The sequence below is a fragment of the Suricata suricatta genome, chromosome 7 (genome assembly GCF_006229205.1).
Source record: "Suricata suricatta isolate VVHF042 chromosome 7, meerkat_22Aug2017_6uvM2_HiC, whole genome shotgun sequence".
NCBI classification, from domain to species: domain Eukaryota; kingdom Metazoa; phylum Chordata; class Mammalia; order Carnivora; family Herpestidae; genus Suricata; species Suricata suricatta.
Window position 1 is genome coordinate 87,464,757 of NC_043706.1, and position 18,993 is coordinate 87,483,749.

The 18,993-nt window shown below is 34.8% G+C and overlaps 1 protein-coding gene and 1 long non-coding RNA gene across 4 annotated transcripts in view; one reads left to right on the forward strand and one right to left on the reverse strand.

Annotated features, from left to right (window-relative positions):
• The window catches only part of GRIK2 (glutamate ionotropic receptor kainate type subunit 2), a 622,100-nt gene that overhangs the window by 68,934 nt on the left and 534,173 nt on the right, over positions 1–18,993 (forward strand). The gene's annotated exons all lie outside the window — the stretch shown is intronic.
• LOC115296548 lies at positions 1,980–16,465 on the reverse strand. Its single transcript, XR_003910920.1, has 2 exons — positions 16,369–16,465; positions 1,980–2,229 (listed from the first exon to the last, which is right to left on the reverse strand). It is a non-coding gene; the product is annotated as an uncharacterized LOC115296548 (long non-coding RNA).

The window sequence follows — 18,993 nt, forward strand, 5'->3', positions numbered from 1 at the left end:
TTCATTGTTTCCAATATTTTCACATTTTGGCACACACAGAAAATGATGAGATTATCTACGGCCAAGTGAGGGCAAACAGACGAATGAAGATGATGAATATCCAGGTTGTTGGCCCACACTCGGGCCACACCAGCCTCCTTCAGCACACCCCCAACCTGTGCGCTGCTGAGAGGTGCTGATGGAATGGACACTAGGCACTGATTTGGTCTCAGTTCTAGGAACTTCAGATACAAAGCTCCATCAGACAGGATCAGGACCTTCTCTGAATCCTGTGCCTGCCACCAAAGACATTCACTTGGTGAAACCTGGCCCATCTCTGCTTTGCAGCTGTGTCTGGTCCTGCAGTAGCGGTATTTTTCTTTTAGCAAAAAGTGGGTGCTTTTGCCAATTCTCTGGCAGAGCTTTTCCTGAAGAGGCTCATTTATCTGCATGGAGTATTGCTATTTTATTTCGAAACATAGGACTTATCATTCCAGGAGGCCAAAGACTTATTGATTTTAAAATAATTTTGAATCCAAAAGAATATGGTTGATATTGCCTAAAAAATTAAAATGCATTTTTTTGTGATTATGATCCCCAGTTTTTTAATATTTTCAGAAAGTATAATGTATCAAGATTCTTATTTTTGCAAAATTGGAGTCTTAGTAACAGGAAAATAAAACTTTTTTGGCCTGTCACCTTCTGCTCTTGTGTTATTCTTGAGTAGGAGCTAAGACACTCAGCATACCTTCTCTGCAAGATTTTTTTTTTTTAACCAGAAGCAGGAACTGTCAGCTCTCATGTAATGAAAACTATTCATGCATGATTTCTAGCCCAATTTGGCAACCTCCAAGGGTCCCTTGAAAGGCAGCTGACATTTCTGATGATTACCTAAATTGAATTGAACCTTTGAATGTTGTCATTTTAAAGCATGTAAGAATCTGTCTAAAGAGGAAAGAGTTATAGCCATGTAATACAATTTCTGTTGATATGGAAGAAACCATTTAGTCTTCCATTTAGAAATCAAAAATGCATTTGCCATGCATCTTTAGAAAATTTATCTTGATATACTCTTCCTGAAATAACTTTCCCAATCTTTGTTACTATATTGATAGAGAGGCTGAACACTTTCTGTAAAAGTCACAATTTGTTTGAACATTGTAGTGAGTGATGATTCTTCCTACAAATGGATCTTAACTATGCCATGTATATATATGTATATTTATACATGAATACATATATTCATATATATATGAATATTTATAATCATGTATGTATATATCAATATGAAAATGAGATTTGAGATTTATAGTCTTCAACTATATTTCAACTATATTATAAATATAAATACTATATATTTATAGTATTCACCTCTATTGGACCATTTGTGGTGGCCAATGAGCGAATCCCAAAAGTATTGAGACTCCCTGTATGTGAGTTCCTCAACACATGTTCCTTGTATTCTTATACTACAGAGGGTATTTGGCTTTGTAACATAGAAATTACATACACTGGCCCTTTTCCTCAACTGTATCCTCCAAAATCTGCCCCTACTTTTGCCACTCTTGTTTACCTGTCTCCCAGTTTTTTTAGATGTGCTGTGACAATAGTGAAGCCACAATGGAAGTATCACCTCCTCTGTGAAACTTTTCCTAGCTTGTCCAGCTTTCTGTCTTCTTAGACGCATGCTACTGCACTTTTCCTGGAGCCATTCAGGTCTGTTTATACATGGACAGATGTTGCAAAGAAAGAAAAAAGCATTTCTCTAGAGTAACTATTTTATAGACTTAAAAGCCAGTATAGAAAATTCTGATGTAATTAATGTTGGGGTGTGGGGATAGTAGTTAGTCCTCAATTGGAAGTTTGTTTCTTCTTGACTAGAAGGATAGCTCCTAAAATAAACTTATATTAGTATTGTAACACTGTAACTGTAAATCTAATTTGTAGCAACATGCATTCTTAAGTGCACAGCAACTGTTGCAAATAAAGTGGCATAGTCCTTTGCAGTTGGATTACTTTTTTAATATATAATAATACAGCACATTAACCCTATGGCCCATTTTGTATAGATAGAGAGGATATTTACAATCCCATCCTGGAGAAATTAGCATTTAATCTTTGAACAGCAGGGGGTTATCTCCACACAAGAATCTTCAATTTTCACTCTGCAATCTCTTCATTTTCTCTGGAAAGACACCCGGAAAACTTCAACATGGGTTCTCAAATATGAAATTGTGTGTCCTTAGAAGCCTGAGGGAAAGCGGAAGGACATTTCTGACAAGTCATTTTTTTTTTTACTTTGATGAAAAGTCGTCTGTCTTTTTTATTTTGGTTTTATAACAAATTGACCCCTTATAATGAAGTTTATAATGAAGTTTATGTGGGTAGTCACTTTATGATAAGAGTTAGAGGTGACATATAACTATTCTTAACAGCAGCACTGTTAGTACCAGTGTGTGTGCCCAGTGTGTGCAACATTATCGACATATAATAGGATACGGTATGAAGATGAAATGATAACTCTAATATTTTTTTAATTAAGGCAGAAGAGTTATCTAGTTTTCCAGTTCCTAAATCCTGGAGATGAGGCCATGTGGACATTTAAATAAATATTGGGTCTGAGTATTTATATTATTTTTCTGTTGGTGTTATATTACCACAAACTTTATGGCTTGAAATAACTCAGATTTATTATTTTATAGTTCTGTAGGCCAGAGTCTGCTGTTGGTCTCATCAGAGTAAAATGAGAGTGTCCGCAGAGCTGAGTTTCTTCTCAAGCCTCTAGGGGAGAATCCTTTTCCTGCTTATGTAGTGGGTGACAGCATTCTGTTCCTTATGGAGGTAGGACTGATATCCTGCTCATTTGCTGGCTATTGTCTGATGATTGTTCCCAGCTTGTAGATCTAACCACATTCCTTGTCTCATGATGCCCTTCCTCCACCTTCAAAACCAATAATGGCTGATGGAGTCCTCACCTTGTATCTTTCCAACACAGCCATCAAAAATTCTCTACTTTTAAGGATTTGTGTGATTAAATTGACACCACCAGGATGATCCATGACAATCTGTATATCTCCTAGTCCTTACTTTTAATCACATCTGCAATGTAACATAAAATATTCATAGGGTCTGGGGATTAAAACAGAGACATATTCAGGAGATAATTTTTCTGTCTATCACAAAATGAGGAAAATAATCATAATAGCTCTCAGTTGCCAAAATTATTTAACATTAGGGATTACCAGGAGAATATCACTTTAGGTTAAATTGGGCTAATGAAAACTATTGAGTAAAAACTTTGTTTTGTAAGTTTTAAAGACAAGTCTTTTGACTTCTGGTGTATTTTATACAGAACAAGCATATTATATTCTCTGACATTCTTAGCTATTTTATTTTTTTAATGTCTTATTTATTTTTGATACAGAGAGACAGAGCATGAGAGGGGGAGGGGCAGAGCGAGAAGGAGACACAGAACCGGAAGCAGGCTCCAGGCTCTGAGCTAGCTGTCAGCACAGAGCCTGACGCGGGGCTCGAACCCACGAACGTGAGATCTGACCTGAGCCGAAGTCGGAGGCTTAACCGACTGAGCCACCCAGGCGCCCCTCTTAGCTATATTAAAACGCACATAGCTGAGAATATCTTCATGGGGCTATCTGCTTTCAAATCTCAGTCCTAACTTACTTTCTGTATGATCTTGGGGAAATCATGTAACCTTTCTGGGCCTAATTTTGCTTAGGTGAAGTGGAAATACTAATAGTAATCTATTTGAGGATGTTAAATATTGGTATGTTAATATATATTCCAGTTAGAATTATTAGTGTTTATCACTTGATAAGAGTCATGCATAGTTACGGTAGAACCAGATATTGCTACCAAGTACCCTTCGTGTTCTTCACTTAATAAATGTTTCATATAACATATGCTCCATCTGAAACTGGACACAATTTCTTTCCTTATTTTCTTTTTATTGATGGCCAATTAGGTGGGGATCATGGGAAATTGTTGTCTTAAAGTTGACAGCATATTTCCTATTTCTCAGGAAAAGGTTACATTCACCTAAGAGGGCAGAATGTTTCTTTATTTTTGGAAAAAAAATTGTCACTGGGCTTTTTCTTTCAGCAAAAGTAAAGTCAAAATGTTCCTCTAAGATAAAAGACTTCAGGATTTTGAGGAATAAATTTTTTCTGCTTTAAAGAAAATGTGTTGTTTTTTTTTAATTGTAGGTACAAGTGCATATTAGAAATACTATTTCCTGTTATGAAGTAAAAACTTTGTCTTTCCTGGAACTCTGGCTGAATAGGAAGCCAGGATATGGAAAAAGAAAACCATGGTGAAGGGCCTGTGACTTGAATGGAGGCAGGATGGGCATGAGAAATGCAGAGCCGTCTGTGCATCACTGTGTCAGGCTGGGAGTAAGGAGATGCTCAGAGGCTCAGCCTGTAGATCTTGGGGACATTTCATTTCTAGAGTATAGTTCTAATCTTTGCATATGGCTTAAAATTTCCTACAGCCTACAGAAATGTCTCATTACATATCTGTGGTTTTTGTTTGCTTTTCATCTGTGCTCTGGGAGTTAAAGTCAGGCATGTGTCATATTTGTGATGAATTTGTAAAGAGGAAGTTAGGTTAGCCCAAGTGAAGACGGAATGGAGAAAAGAGAGGTTTTATGTAGAAAAACAGGGAAAGGGGTTGGACTGAGCTTCCAGCAAGTGGACAGCTAACATTTAGCGCTGGTTTATCATCCAAGCATACATCCCACAGGGATTCCCAAAACTAGGGGGAGAGGATTCCCAAAACTAGGTTCAGGTCAAGATCTCGCCATCTGTGAGTTCAAGCCTCACATCAGGCTCTGTGTGGACAGCTCAGAGCCTTGAGCCTATTTTGAATTCTGTGTCTCCCCCTATATAGGGGGAGGGACAGAGAGAGAGAGAGGGAGAGAGAGAGAGAGAACATAAATCTCTAAGGGAAGGTAACATATAGCATAGTGTCTCTCAAAATTACTTAATTATATTGATTATTTTGATTATTATATTACTTGATTACATATTATTATAAGATTTGTGGCATATTTTCTTTATTACTGGGGATCCACCTAGGTGAAATGGCTGTGGATAGGGTTGATAAAAGAGCACACACAGAACAGAGCATCAGCACGGGTTTGGAAGCTGAAGACAAAAGTGTAAATCAGAATAACAGGAAGATGGGATATCCTGTACAAGATCCAGTTAGCTTAAAGAGAGGACCAGTGTCCTCAGCAATGACAGAGTTCAGTAAGTGATGTGCAGCACAGGGATAGATGCATGAGGCAGAGCGAAGAAAACATGATTAATGAAGGAACTTACTATCCCAGATTTCAGACTTTTTTTTCCTGTTCCTCTTAGGCAGGAGCCAGTCTCAGTGGAACAGGTATAAACATTGCTTGTAGTTAAAGTCAATTGCACTGAATTTTATTCTAGTTTTTATCATACCTTCTTATAAGAGGATTTTGTGGTGGATTCTTCGAGATAGAACAGCATAGGCCTTTTAAAGTGATTATACCTAGCAGGGTTGGAGTATATGGAGGTTAGATCAATAGTTCTTTGTAAGCCAGTCTTGACAGCAGGACTCCTAAATCCTTACTCCACTATTTCATTACCTGTAGCACTTTAATAGTCCTGAAATACAATATGGCTGATGAGGGGACATCTGAGAGCAATGGATCTTAACTTTTCTTGGAGAACTTATTATAAAAGCATATTCTTAAGACTGCAGATTTAGAGAGTCTGACCTAGTAGGTCAGCAGTGGAACCCAGGGCTCTCAATTTTTTGGTGAGCTGTCTAGGTGATTCTGGGATAGAAATCCCAGGGACCCCCCCTGAGAAAAAGGTCCTGAGACCTTTGTGGTAGTAAAACTATCCCTCCTTTAGCTGGTGAATATCAAATAGGATAGTTGTGTTATTTAAATCAAAGGAATTCATATATATTAAGATTCAAGTCAGGTCAAGTATTTAGCAGCCTTTCTCAGAAAGAAAATTATCCTCAATTTGGAGAATGAGATTAGATTAATTCAAGTCTTATGGAGGTTGAGTGCTGTTTTGATGAGAGGATGGCAATGTCTAAAAGCATGAGGTAAGATCATCTTCCCAAATGAGCTCAAAAACAAGAACAACAAGAACAACAATAAATCAAAGACAGGTTTATTTAAATCTTGGCCTCCAGTCAATGTTGTTGTCATTGACACTGTAGGCTGTTATGGTTCACACTTATTCAGTTGTTTCCAAAATATTTCCTTCTGTCATTCCGGTGTTTTTAATTTGTCAGAGTATTTCTTTCTGGGTCATGGTTTCATCCCCTTGAAACTTTTCAAATTTCATCCATTCATTGAATCTGAACTGACCCATTATTAAACTAATTTTATTTACCTCAGAGAAATACAGTTTAGTTTATTAATTTGTAAGATTTGATAACAATATTCATTAATATGTTTACATTTTTAAATTTTAGATTATATTAAAGTAAAGCAATATACAACTTTTACCTTTTTTATAACTCAATTGATAGTGGTATATTACTCTGGTTAGCACCATTTCAATGAATTGAATAGCTCTGAAAATGACCATTACTGAAGAAGAAGTTATTTGCTGCAGCTTGTACTGTATTTTTACTTGACAATTAGTCAGTTGCTGTGTAAATCAAATCATTTTGAGTTAGCAAAAACATATTTGTTGGTTGCTTTGAAATATTAATATTTGTAAAATAAAAGCTGTCTCTGTACTCAAACTTGTCATGTAGTATATATCTTTTTTTGTTTATTCATTTTCCATGACTTAAATATCTCTGTTGAAACGTCAACCTTCCTTTGAGCAAAGGAGGCATCAGCTATTTCAGGGAACTACAAAAGCTCTGGTGTATTTTGAAAAAAGTTAATGTGTTTTCAAGAGATTTAGTTGGAAACCCTTGCAGATGATGAAGAGGAATACTAGAAATATTTGCTGTGGACTATTTGAAAAATGGTATTAGAAACATTTACTTCTTCATTGATTAGATTTCAAAGAATGGGTGAAATTTAAAGGTGTTCATTTATAGCTTTTAAATAACTTATAAAAATAATTTCCTTTCTTCTGATATTTAAGTACTGTTAATATACATAAATAGTAGTTGTATCAGATGACACAAGAAAATAAAATGTCTATTCGGTCATTTCTGGTTTGGCAAGTTGCATATTATAAGATGCATTTCATACTCATTTCCAGCAACTGAAATATGAATTTATTGTATAATTTAAAGACATTTTCTATTATAAAATTTTAAATGAATTTGAAATTTGTTGAAATTGAATTGTTTCTGGATGAGAGAAAGTACTGTGAATGGGGAATACATATAAATAATTGAAAAGTGTGTAAGAAAAAAGCCAAGAATTCATTTGCATTTTTGAATATAGCCAAACTTTCATTTAATTATACAGTAGTGGGCTTTAAATATATATTTTTAGTCAAGTCTGTAAAACTGCCAGATGCTAAAGTAACATAGACCAATTATGGATGGTGTTTTATTAACATAATCAGAGATTTTATAAAAGATAAGCTTTCAAGGTTTGGACCAGAGACAAAGGTTTTCAATGCCTCTGTAAGCCTGGTAGAAATACACAATCATGGAAATGCAGAGTAGGACAAGCTAAAGTCTTCATCCTTATTTTTACTAGTTGAATAAACCTGGGTTCTAGCTCCCGTTACCCATTATTGCCCTTACCTGATGTCATGAGAACAAAGTGGGGGAGGCACTGCTAAGGAAACACTTTTTAAAATTTATTTATTATTTTGAGAGAGAGAGGTAAACAGCATAAGTTGGGGAGGGGCAGAGAGAGAAGGAGAGAGAGAATTCCAAGGAGGCTCCATGTTGTCAGTGCAGAGCCCAATGTGGGCTCAAATTCATGGACTGTGAGATCATGACCTGATTTGAAATCAATAATCAGATGCTTAACTGCTGAGCTACCCTTTTTGCACCCTAAGTGATAACATTTAAAAATGCCCATTGACTCTGTCCCCACCTTCTTGTATTAGCCAAGTTCAGCAGCTTTGCAAAACATCAAAATATAAAACTCACGCTACATTTTAGCTTATGTACTGAATAACACATGTGAAACTTCCTACAGAGAAAAGTAATCTGAATTATATTGTGTATATAAACATTCAGTATGTGCTGCTCTTATAGTTCTTTCTCATTTTCCCCTCAGATTTCTTCCATTGATCCAGTTTCACTTTTCATTCCTATACTAAAGCTTAACCTTACATGAAAACATTCAGTGTTTGAATTTCTATCTATATTGGGCGACTAGATCAAATAGAAACCCAAGTTTCAATTCCAGTTAACTTGCCTGTCATTCTATAGTGTGCTTTCATTTTGGGAAGGACCAAAGTCTTCAGTTGTTATTCATGTGAACTATAATAGAAAATTCTAGAAAGATTTTAGTTCAATAATTAAAATAAAAGCTGAAAGTGTCCTAGACAAATAACTTGTAAAAGTGGGATGACTTCTTCTTGTAGTTTTAGTTTGCATTTGAAACAGCTGGAAGAACCAATTCCCTTTGGAAGCAGGTACTGGGACACATTCTGCTGTACAACTATCCTTAATGGATCCTTATATAACTTACCAAGAAATAGAGCAGGTAGAGACCTTTTACAGATAGAATTTTAGGTTTTCTTGAACTATAATAATCCAATAAACCACAGAATTCCAAATCCAATCAAAAGAGAAGAAACTTCACCATTTTTTATAAGGCATCATTTTATAATAACCCAATGTACTCTACCTGCCCCCCCCCCACAACATAGATAACTCACATTATTTTGTTGGACAGCAGTGAGTGCAGACCCATGGGGTGTAGAGTGAGTAGCCTGGAGGACTACTCTGGTTCTAGGGAAGCTATTGGGATGTGATCACTAGAAATATTTAAATGGGGTTTGGGTGGTCATTTTTCAGAAACTCATCTCAGTGTGAGTGAGTAGTGTACTATGTATTTAATATCTACCCACTAGAACATTTGAACATTCTATGGTTACACCTCATTCTGGAGAAAAGAAAAGAGTTTATTCAAGACTGTTGGAAATTATTGCTTCAAATTTCTTGATCAGTGACCTAAATTGTTTTAAACATGGGATGCTATTTATCATTTTTATATGATTGAAACAAGGTGCAAATGGAAAAAGGGGGAACTGTTACTGGCAGGCAAAACAGGATGACTTTCCTCCTCACAGTCTTTAATGCACAACTCAACTCCAGTCAAAGGAAATTATTTAAAATAGTAAATAGCATTCCTTTTCCTCTTTCTTCTAGAAAACGTTAATCCATTAGGCCTGTCTAGGTTAATAGTCTGTCCAAATAAAATTTCTGTTATTACTGATGATGAACTGATATCATTGAGAAGTAAACACCAATGGGTTACATATTTGTAAGGACAGGTTCATTTAACTCTCTGAATTTAGTAGATGGTAGTATGTAAACCCTGAATGGTCTTGTTTTTCCTCCAATCTATCTTTTGGCGATGCTGTATTGAATGTTCCTTTCCCATCCTTTAATGATACCTTAAAGAGATTCCATAACTTTCTAGTCACTTTAATTCTTAAAAGTCAGTCCAGTTTAAACTTCAGTTAAAAAATGTTTGTTATCTTTTAGAGAGAGAGTGCAAGCAAGAGAGGGGCAGAGAGAGAGAGAGAGAGAGAGAGAGAGAGAGAGAGAGAGGAGACAGGGGATCCAAAGTGGCCTCCGTGCTGACAGCAGAGAGCCCAGTGTGGGACTTGAACTCAGGAATGGTGAGATCATGACCTGAGCTGAAGTTATATACTTAACCGACTGAGCCACCCAGGTGCCCAATACTTCACTTTTATTTCATTCTGCACCATCTTCCGACCGCATGCCTGAAGTGGTGGGGGTGGAAGTGGGCATGATTTCTTGGAGTGACACAGGTGTTGGGGATATAGTGTGCTTCCAGACACCTCTTTCCTTTTCTTTAGGACCTGGCTCCTCTGGGACACAGAGAGCAAGGGGCAGAAGGATAAGCACAATCTACTTACATCAGTGCTATTATAGGTCTTTGTGTTGGTAGTTGGGGATTCTCTGGCTAACCCTGTCTGGGTCCTGATGCCCATTATGTGGCTGCTGTGGGCACATGCAAATTCTTCAGAGGCTTTGTGGGGCCTTCTCACTGGACAGGTCCTTGTCAAGGGAGACTTGACTTGACTTCTGGTATTTCACTTTGTCTCAGCCAGCGTGGCAGCTTGTTTCTGAGGTCTCCTTACTGGTGGATAGCTCTCTTAGAGTATCCCCTACATGGCTTGAATGTGGTTCTTTTCTGAGGGACACTCTTACTTTCTTTCATGGAAGTTGGTGCAGAGAGAGCCTTGTCACTATAGCCCCTCTTTCTTTGCTCTTCCATCTCTTTCCATTTCTCCTTTACTTTGTATGGGAGTAATCAGAAAGTTTGTCTTCCAAGCAGATCTCTAAATAAGGAGCAGAAGTCCAGTTTTCTCTTCTTAGAGGAGACTTCAGTTTTTAGATGTCATTCTATACTACCCTCACACATACATAAGCACTTAGCTTTGAGAGTGGAATTCTTTTCCACAGAAGCCCTCTCACTGTGTTGATTCTGAAAACACTCTCTCTTCCTCTCCGATCCCAGGGTAGAGGAAGTGATGAGGGATGGTCTCTCTTGGAAAGGTGAGCTTAAGCCCTGCATGAAAGTCATTATCGTCAGAGCCTTAGCAAGCCTTTGTTCTTGGTCTGTGAGCTTAGTCAGCAACTACTGAGAAATAAGAAATTTCCTCCCTTGTTCATTATCCTTTTACACATTGGTATTAGAGCACAAGGAAAGTAGCAAGAGAACAATCTAATGGGTTCTTAGCTAGCATTTGACAATAAACTTCATCTTTTGTCCCTCAGATACTGTGAAGACATTTAGCAGATTGCATGATCTATAGTACAACCATGATGGTAGAAACATCAGTACATATTTGGGGAGAAATTACTAAGGTTAATACAGTAACTCAAATATACATGCTACCGTTTGATGTATTTCTTTTGTGTTATTATGCAACATGATAACCATGGTTGCATCAGTCCCATATTTTTACTTTCTTCTCTTAATGTACAATTAGCATTTTCTATTTGCATGTACATTGGGAAGACTTCTGGACTTGAGGCCTGAAACACCTGAATTCAGATCTAGCCTCTTCTGGGTAACTGCATTGCTATGACTTTGGACATTCCTTACCTTCTTTGGACTTTAATATTTGGGAACCTTATGTATAAAACTTAAGTCTTGGGTTATGTCTAATCCTAATCTTAGTTATTTAAAAAACACCCTTGAGTCAATAGCTTAATGTGTTTGCTCACTGTTGGCCAACTTTATCTGTCTCTAGTAATCCAATATTCCAGGATGATTTGGTATCTCTAACTTTTACACGACCCTGTTAAAGTAAACCTTTAGGTATTTTGACTTAGTTGTTTTGATCACTGCCGTATAACAATTTAGAGATAAAATAATAAACATATATTACAGCTAAACACCAGTCATAAAATGACTAAACATTATAAGTAGCAGTGAACATGAAAGTGGGATGCTCTAATTTTTGTACAGGATCTCTTTTTTAAATTAAGGTTGACGTTGTTGTTTTAGTCTTATTTTATTTGGTAAATGTGATATATTTCTTTAAAGTATTTAATGAAATAATTTTTTAATTAAATAAAATATTTTAAAATAAAAAAGTTATTTATCCTAATCCATTAATTGGATGCCTTAAACATTATTAAGCCTTTAAGCATGAATATGTAACCAAAGCATAGGCGTATCTTCAAGTTGGTATTGTAATGTTATTTTCCCTTACTGTGCTTCTTTTTCATTAATAACAAAAGTTTGGTTTATATTACAAATATGCATGATATGTATATTTCACAAATAGAAAAGAGGCTAGTCTTTCCAGCATTCAAGATGAACTAACTGCATATTCTAAGTCATAGTGTCTGTAAAGAAATTTTCTTCAATATAGAATGTTTTGCTATTTTCATGCCACATCTGAAATATAGTTCTCTGAAGATAGTTGGATGTTGGATTTGTATTGGTAAGCATTTTTATTGTAATTTAGCATGAATTATTTAGTTTCAGCATTTGTTTGCCATAGAGCAATAATATTTCTAAAAAACATGTCTTCATAAATTGTCTTCTTTTTTAAGTAGTATGTTTATGATTGAAGATTTCTGTATTTCTTGTAAAGCTTCTCTTTTTGTATCGCTTACCTTTTGGAAATTTTGGCACCAAAAGATTGCCTTTTCAAAGGCTCCTTTATTTGAATTTATTTTTTATTTGAATTTATTTTCTCTATAGAGATGTAATACTACTTAGAATGAGTGATACTGAAGATTACCTTTTATTTTGTGTTTTCTGAAAAACTGAAGGTTGTTTATTTTGACTTCAATATTCGATAGACCGTTCTAAGAGACAGTCATAGATTTCCCATACTGAACACATGAATTTAAAATAAATACATTACAGCATATTTAGAGACATGTAAAAGTGCTGGATTTTTTCTACTTTTAAAATCAAGAAACCCTCTTATGAGTTGACAGATAAAATGTACAGCCTAAAGACTATTCAAAATTCATGAAGTTTGTGCAGACTGAAATTTATTTTAAGTATGTGAATAAGAAACAATTTCCATTTCAGGTTCTTTTGGAGCAGGCACAATACATAATTACAATTAGCTGATTGGCAGCTATTCCTTCTAGTGATTTAAAATCATTATGCAGTTTGTTGCACTGTCCGCTTTCAAAGTTCTTTGATTGCTAATTTTAAAGAATGATACTCATTTCAAAATGAGAGAAATGTTATATATTCAGAATTGGAAAGCAACAAATTGTACTCATTTTCAATTTTTTAGTTTAACAGAAACTTTAGAATAGATGTGAGCAGGGAAGAAAAAGAGGTTTAATAACTAAAATTGAGATGATCTCTAATTGGTCATATCTTGCTGTGTTTATTCAGCCCATTTCAAGGAAATTCTCTCATTTCTATATGATTTTTTTAATAATACATTTCTTTCTTTTATTTCTGAGACTTTAGCCCTATGGTAAGAATAAGAGAATGACTTTTATAAGTTGCAGGCAGAAAATAAAATAGACTTTTTTGTTTTGTTTTTGTTTAAAGCCCCTTATGTTTAATTTACAATATGATATACTACTTTAGGAAAGTGGATTAAATAATTTATTTCAACTTTGAGACTTCATTCACTCATTGCTGCCATTGGGAATTTTAAAGCTTTTAGGACTGGTGGCACCCAGTTTTTCTTTGTATGTTTCTTCATACACAACACAGAATTTGTGAACAGTTAGAATGTCATTCTTTGTTATTGAGCAATATAGAAAAAAAATTTAGTTGAACTCAATTTACAGTGCTGGTAATGTGTGCTTTACTTGGTCTGACACTATCTATTAGAGAACATATACTTTCTTCCAGCAGACAAAATAGGAATTGGTGCTGAACTAAAAATTTTCATTGACTAGTTCTGATTCCACCTTTATTTGAGATACTTTCTATTTTTGTTCCAGAACCAAATAATAACTAAATCAATTGGTTATATTACTAGTCATGGGCATGGTTTTGCCCATATTTTTAACATACTGGATGCCCTTAGGTTTGTAGTGCATTTTATTTATCTGCTTTGTCATAAAGTAAAACACTTATGTTCATAGCTTTGAGGAGTAGGTATGATGATTGATCACTAAATGGAAAGCACAAAAAATGAGCAGCAGATGTTTTTCTCCTTTTGCCTTGTTTTACATATCACAAATTAAACCCATATGAAATTGCGTAGGGCTATTGAACAGGACATACTCTCATTTAGCTAAAACATACAAATAGGTTTTGCCTCCCAGTTCTTTTTATCTTAATGCCTCCTCTTCCCAACATTGTCCTACTAATGAATCCTGTGTGGGTGCTTTCAGAGAAGTGGTGTAGAGTGAGTTTGGGCGAGGGGGTAACGAAGAAGCAGCAAAACTCTCTAGAAGAGCTTTGATCATTTGGAACAGCAGCAAATGTAACTATTGGCCTGTTCTCTTAAAATAATCTAATCAAATAAACAATAAAAACGCTTGAGATAAAAACTTTGAAATTTATTTACCTGTAGAAAGGAAGTGCCCCAATCATTTGGATTGAAGGTTTAAAATGACAAGGGCATTATTTCTTAAGTCACACAAAGTATTACATGTTATGCTTATTTAAAAAGGACCAAGAAAGCCAGAATATGGGAAAACCTTTAGCATTATTTCTTATCAAATGTCAGTCTTATTTATTTTTAATATAATAAATGTCCTGAAGATTTATTTGGTCAATTTAAATGTTTGGCTTATTATGAGAAGTTCAGACTTAAATATTGTGCTTTGTATTTTGCTGCAGATTTTTCTAATAATATATTATAAAAGCATTATGCCTCTAAAAATCTTATTTCTATGATAATCATATTCTGAGACCCTTACCCTCTATTTCATATTCTTATTAAGCTGTTACACATATCACTGTTATATCTAAGTCAGTGAAATAAATTAAGATTCCATAAGAGGAAAATAGAAGAGTGACATGTTTTCTTCACTTACACTTTCCCGACCCAAGTCACGCTGTGCACATTGGTAACTTTTCTAGGTAATTTAAGTATGTGATTACGTATGATAGACACTGAAAGAAACCTAACATTAAAAAAAGAAAGAAAGAATGCTCACATAATACTCTATCACAAGGTCTGCAATTATAAATTTTTAGAAAATCTAAAATGTAAATCTTTACATCAGTGATTTCTACTCTTACGGCAGACAGATTTTTCTTCTTCCAGTAGTACCATGAAAGGAAACACTTGGATGCTTCATTACATGGATCATTTGTGCTTTCTAGATAACCAGAAGGTGTAACACTTGTGTTGATCAATTATAGGAGACTTCCCTTGAGGCCTTAGAAAAAGAATTCTTGAAAGAAAATTCTTATCTGCTTTGCCTGACTCTCTCTGATGACTGATAACACATCTAAAGGCTAATATGTGTTAGAAGCTGACACACATTTAGGAAAGGTGAACTGTGCCCTAGAGATCTGATGCTTCCCTTCACTGACTAGAATTCTGTCATCCTCTGTGTCTAGTGAATTTAGAAAAGTCAACTTGGTGGGCAAGCACACAACTGAATTTATTTATTTTTAACATCACAAACACTATATTTGTCAGAGTCTATCAAACTGATAATAAAATTACACGTGAAATGTGTTATAGAGAATATAGGTAAAAGGAATTATTTTCACCAAGATAAACATTGTATAGTAGACATTAAATTTTTATCAGTTTAAAAGTTGGATCAGATGTTAAAATATATATGAATTGTAGGGGCGCCTGGGTGGCTCAGTCAGTGAAGCATCCGACTTTGGCTCAGGTGATGATTTTGTGGTTTGTGGATTCAAGCCCTGTGTCAGAGCCTGTGCTGAAAGGTCAGAGCCTGGAGCCTGCCTCAGATTCTGTGTTTCTCTCTTTGTCTGCCACCCCCCATCCCCCCACTGGCACGCGCTCTCTCTCTCTCTCTCTCTCAAGAATAAATAGAAACATTAAAAATATTTTTAAATATTAATTGCAAATAGCTGTTTTATCATTTTAATGTTTTCTCTTTCATGACAATTTTTATTTTTGGTTTTGGTTGGTTTGTTTTGTTTCTATTAGATTTTGTGTTGCAAATTCTTCTCTTTTCCCATAAGCAAAAGAAAGCAAAGAGTTGCATAAAGTATTCAATAATTTCTGTTGATATATGACACTTTTTGGTAGATATAAATTATCTTAATGACATAAAATTTATATAACCTTGAAATTTAAATTAAAAAAAAGCAAGATTTATGCAGATGAGAAGAACATAAAAAAGATAGATGGGAATAAAAATCATTAGTACCTATACAAAAGACTAAAATTTTATAATCTGAACTGATTAAGAGTAGAAGAGTGGTTGGTTGTTACAGGAGCCTATGAAAGATAGTTTTAGATGTAGAGGAAAATCTACAGAAAAGAGTGAGGAAAATACCACATTTGTCTGCTTCATCTGGAAAATTCTGTAGAACGACAAAATGGATACAAGTATGTTATAAGATGAAACATTTTAATTTTATTTGTTATAGGACATTTAAAAATATTAAGAGGGTTATGCCATCTTTTTTCCTTCATTCATGAAAATATATAACTAACCCCTAGAAAACACAGTACAGTTAATTTAGAACATAACTGTTAATAGATTCATCCATAGGTGTCCTCTAGTGCAGATTAAACTATTAGATAATAAGTAGCTATTGATATAGTTATTTCGTCTTCATCTGCTATTTGAAATATCCCACAGTTACAGAATTACCTGTTTCTCTTTGTATCAATCTTGTTATTTTTACTTCTATTTTTCTTCATTTTGGTGTGATAAGTGGAGGAATGCAAATATTCTCAGGAGAGGTAACAACTCTATAAGGGTCGTTAACTGTTAAGAACTTTGGAACTAGACAACTAGCGTAAACAGTATAGAGTGTATACTGTAATTAAGGGAAAAAGCCCTGGAGTCCATTAAGATTCAGTTTGTATCTTGATTATATGATCTTCATTTTTTAATTCATAAAATGTGAATGATCAGGATATCTAGGATTGTTGGGGGAATCACAGTTATAAGACCTATAAGGAGCTTGGAATATAAGTATTTCACTGAATCTTACCTCTGTAGTAATTCTGCTTTTGGTAGGGAAAGTAAAGGTGGAATTGTAGAGCAATGATTCTTAAAATACTCCTCGAGTTCCTCATGAGAATGTGTCATTTATGAATGTTCATGTTAATTAATGATCTATAAAAATATCATTCTGCTTTTTGTGGTTACTACTGAGATGACCAGATGTTAAACATATACTATCTCATTCATATCATATTCAAACCAAGTGATGTCAAGCCAAGGATTCAAGAATAAGTTTTGCAGTAGTTACAGGAAGGCAAAATGGCAGGGTTTCAGATCGTCATGCAAGGTACAGTAGGATAGCCAACCTAGGAGAAATTACCTCCCCCACAATCAAATACCAAAAAATTTATCATAGCATAGCTTCATACTGTTTTAACTCAGATTTATTAGTTGTAAAGGTTTTTGAATGCTATTTTGTACATTTTTAAACTCTCTGTGGACTAATGTAACAAAGATTCTACCTAGTTTCTGTTTGTATATGTGTAAGAAACTTTTTAAATTAAGACCAGGAATCTGTGAAGTTAGATGTTCTTTGAAGGAGATGCATACAGTTTTTAAGCTGAGACACACCCTCAGAGCCAGAAACATACACTGAAGGGAGCTGTTCAGGGTGGTGAGCCCAGAGCAATGATTAAGTATCAGTCATCTTTGGGCTCTGAGTTGATAGAAGGGGAGAGTAGCTCTGTAATAGGGAGAAAAGTGGCAAGAGTATCACAAGTTTGGTGAGGGGTAATGAAAAGCAAATGTTTCATATTTCAGATTTACTCAGACCCAGTTTTTTTACATAGCTTAACCCACCAAACATTTCAATAGATTATGTTTCTCATTTCTTATCATTTTTCTTCCATAGCTGTTATTTGATTGGGTGGTTAATCATGAAACATGGGGCTTGGGGAAGAATTCAAACATGTCGGCTACTTTTCAGTCCATTCTATTGGCAGGCTTTGGACCTGAGCCATTCTAGAGGTTTATTTGCATCTGTCTGCTGCAAGAAATTAGCACTGTTCACACTTACTTAGCCTTAATAAAAATCTTTTTAGCTGAAGCACAGGGATAAGGTCACCATCTGCCACATAGAAATGCCAATATTAAATGAGCAACAGGAGGAAGGTGTCTTTCATTCTTAGGGACTTTTAGAAAAAAACTTCAAATAGATTAAGTACTAATTGATTCCTGTCTTCACCAGTTTAGACCATAATTTACATTTTATATTGCCAATTGTATTTTAACAGCTGTGGAATCTATCAGTGTATCATACTTGCCATTCTTAGAAATAGCACTACAGGTAGCTTTTAAAAATATGAGTATCTTTAAAACTAAATAACTACTATTTCTGCCAGACACTACTTGAAACATAGACTGAGACAGCTGAGCGAGCATCTTTGATTTTTTTTATAAAGTTTAGCCAGATTATGGATTATGAACTTTCTTTACTGAAAAGTACATTTTTAAGTGGGGATGTATAAGAAGAATGGAATTTTATGATTAATATAAATTCATGAAAATTAGGAAAGTTAATAAATATAGCTCTTAAACCCACATTTTCACATGAGTGGGTTTTTCTGAATCCTTGAAAATTATTAGGTACTTCAAAAATCAGATTATATCCCCAGAATTTATAATGAGAGGATCTCTAAAATATCTACACTCTGTTGTTACATCTAGCTATCCTGTGTATTCTATAGAATGTTTACTTCATTCAGAATGTTCTGTAAACCAGGCACAATTAATAATGACTAGATGAGTGGCTTAAAAATGGTTTTAAATAAATTCAGAATGTTGAGATTTTTTAAAATGCATTATATGCAAAGGGATAAAATATATTTTCTGTTTTTATAACATCCATTTTAAAAGGTAGTGTTAAAAATTGAAGCATGGATTTAATGTTAATGAATAGAATGTATGTCTCCCTCATTCCACTTTTTTTCCTTGTTTGGTTGTAGTGAGCCTTTTGTATATTACGTGGAGCAGTATACTTTCATTTTTCAAACATATATGGACATTTTTATTGAAATAGATTATGCTGTTCAAAATCAGCTGGACAAGAAAGCTGATAGTAACTTGTCCTCATTTTATTTTGGTTTGAAAAATGGTCTTACATAGTTATATAAATTAGAGAGAAAATGTCTAGACAGATCCAAACTCTCATTTGTATTGCTATGGTCACTAATCTCATTTCTTTCACTGTATTTCTTTCCTGTAAACTTTGTTTCCTAGCAGTCTGTACCACTTACTCTAACTTCATTAGCAGTGATCATGAGAATC